Here is a 3,028-nt window from a genome sequence, read left to right as displayed (position 1 = left end):
GCGAAAAAAAAAGCCCATTTCACTCTTTTTGCTAGTTCCTTATCCGACAACAAGGGTAACAAGAATGATCATGGCAACAATTCAGAAGGATTCAAAGGTCAAAAAGGAAAGTTTTTCAACAATAATAAGCCTTCTCAATCCAATCCTCAGCAGCGGGAGAAAAATCAGGAAAAACCAAAGCGCAAGGACTGGAGTCCCGACCGCGAGTTCACCCCTTTAGAACAAACACTCGAGGAGGTTCTGGAATATTTGCTCACGAAAAATATGATCCGTCTGCCAAAAGTTGTCGATCCTTCAGCAATCTTGGGCAAGTTTAAAGAACAGTTCTGCAAATTTCACTAAGCAGTGGGGCATGACACATAGCACTTTTTTGTTCTCAAGAATATCATCAAGGACTGCATTGATAAAAATATTTTGGTGGAAGGTGAAGAAGAACAGTCGGCCATCCTGACTGAGCCTTTCCAAAACCACTCGAGAGAATGATGATGCCCAAAGTTTCTCTGTTTTCTTCCTTTATGTCAGTCACCTTGTTGGGGCAAGTTAGCCCAGTCTTTTGTGACCCTTTTGGTCAAAGTACTTGTAAATATTCAAGTTTTTGTTTTCAGTTTTGCTTATCAATGAAATGTCAAATTTCTTTCATATCTTTGGTATTCAATTCTTTCTTTTGCCATACTGGGGCATCTTTTATTGTTAAAATTATATTTACATTTCAAAAAATCTTCTTTACCATCAACTTCTATTAAATTCCTACTATTTTCAGGATAAGGAACAATCCTGACATCATCCACGAGAGAAATGAAATTACCTATGAGGGTTTTTCAAAATCGTGAAATTTCTTGCGAAATCTTCGTCATGATCACCAAAAGTTCAATATTTTGGTAAAATCTTTTTCAAAATCAACCATCGCGTTGATCTTCCTTTTCCAAAAATGGTCTCGAACCATTGCCTTAAAAAATCAACCCTCATGTTGATCTCTCTTCAAAATCAACCCTCGTGTTGATTCTTCTTCAAAGATCAACTTTCGTGTTGATCATTCTTCAAAATCAACCTCACAGTTGATCCTCTTCGCAAAAATGATTTTCTCATGAACATTCTCATCTCACTTAAAAGATCCTGTATGCAGGCAGGATCAGACAAACTCTTTTCCTCAATTTTTATCAATTTTTCATTAATCTTTTGTCAATCTTTATCAGTCTTATCAATTTTTATTCATCTTTATCAATTTTATCAATTTTATTGATTTTTTATCAATTTTATTTTTTTATTTTATTTTTAATTTTTTTTGTCAATTCTTATTTAACTACCCTTTCAGGTTAAGGGATAAACCTAATGCCTCTTTCTAATGAGATATTCCTTTCCTATTTATTATTTCCCCACTTAGGTTAAGGGATCAACCTGAATTTTCCCACTCAGGTTAAGGGATAAACCTGAACCTTGTCCTACGAGGTCCTTCTTCCTTCAGAATGAGCGATAATCCTGAAGTCTTTTCATCATCTTTTAAGTGTCATCAAATTTTCGGCAATTTTAACAATTTTTATAAGATCTTTGTCAATTCTTTATAAAAAATTTATTCTTCATTAATTTTTATCAATTTTATTGATTCTTTATCAATTTTTATCAAATTCTTTCGATTCTTTATTAACTTTTTATCAATTTTGACAATTTTATTCTTTTTCTGCTCAGGTTAGGAGATAAACCTGAACCTCGTCTCGCAAGGTCCTTCTTCCTTCAGGATAAGGGATAATCTTGAAGTCTTTCATCATTTTTCAAGCATCATCAATCTTCCATCAAATTTTACCAATTCTTACCAGATTTTTTTTGTCCGTCCTTGTCAATTCTTTATCAATTTTTATTCTTTTATCAATTTTATCAATTCTATTGATTCTTTATCGATCTTTATTAATTCTTTTGATTCATCAACTTTTAATCAATTTTGTCAATTTTTATTCATTTCCCTTTCAGGTTAAGGGATAAACCTGGATCATTTTCCATAATTTCCTCAATTCTCATCAATTCTATTCGATTTTTCTTTTTATCTTTTATTTTGAAAATCCGAGTTTCAACCTGGGTTTTCTTCTTTTATCTTTCGTCTGAAGTTTCGAGTTCCGACTCAGACTTCCTTTTGGATCCAATGCTCGTGTTGGAACCAATCGTCGCTTCGAAAATTCGAGTTATCAAAACTCAGGTTTTTCTTTTATCTTTTATTTTGAAAATCCAAGTTTCGACTGGAGTTTTCCCCTTTTATCTTTCGTTTGAAGTTTCGAGTTCCGACTAGGACTTCCTTTTGGATCTGATGCTCATGTTGGAACCAATTGTTGCTTCAAAAGTTCAAGTTTTCAAAACTCAGGTTTTTTTTTATCTTTTATTTTGAATATCTGAGTTCTGACTCGGGTTTTCGCCTTTTATCTTTTGTTTGAAGTTTCGAGTTCCGACTCGGGCTTCCTTTTGGATCCAACGCATTGGATCAATTGTTACATCAAAAATTTGAGTTTTCAAACTCGATTTTCTCTTTTGTCTTTTATTTTGAAGATCCAAGTTCTGACTCGGGTTTTTTCCTTTTATCTTTCGTTTGAAGTTCTCAGTTTCGACTCACACTTCCTTTTGGATCCAATGCTCGTGTTGGAACCAATCGTTGCTTTGAAAATTTGAGTTTTCAAACTCGGGTTTTTCTTTTATCTTTTATTTTGATGATCCGAGTTTTGACTCGGGTTTTCCCCTTTTATCTTTTGTTTGAAGTTTCGGGTTCCGACTTGGACTTCCTTTTGGATCCAATGCTTGTGTTGGACTATTTTTCTTTTAAAAATTCAGGTTTTGACTCGGGTTTTCATTCCCATTCAGGATAAGGGATAATCCTGAGACCACTCATAGGAGAAACAATGCTACCTATAAAAATTCTTTTACAAGACAATTTTCATCAATTTCCTTAATTTTCTCTTCATTTTTATCAAATCTTTCATCACTTTCTATCTCTTTTCATCAGCTCTTCTCAAATTTTATTCTTTCTCCATTCAGGATAAGAGATTAATCC

The sequence above is a fragment of the Nuphar pumila genome, chromosome 17 (assembly GCF_984573655.1).
Source record: "Nuphar pumila chromosome 17, dmNupPumi1.hap1.1, whole genome shotgun sequence".
NCBI classification, from domain to species: Eukaryota; Viridiplantae; Streptophyta; class Magnoliopsida; order Nymphaeales; family Nymphaeaceae; genus Nuphar; species Nuphar pumila.
Note: the sequence above shows the minus strand (reverse complement) of the source record.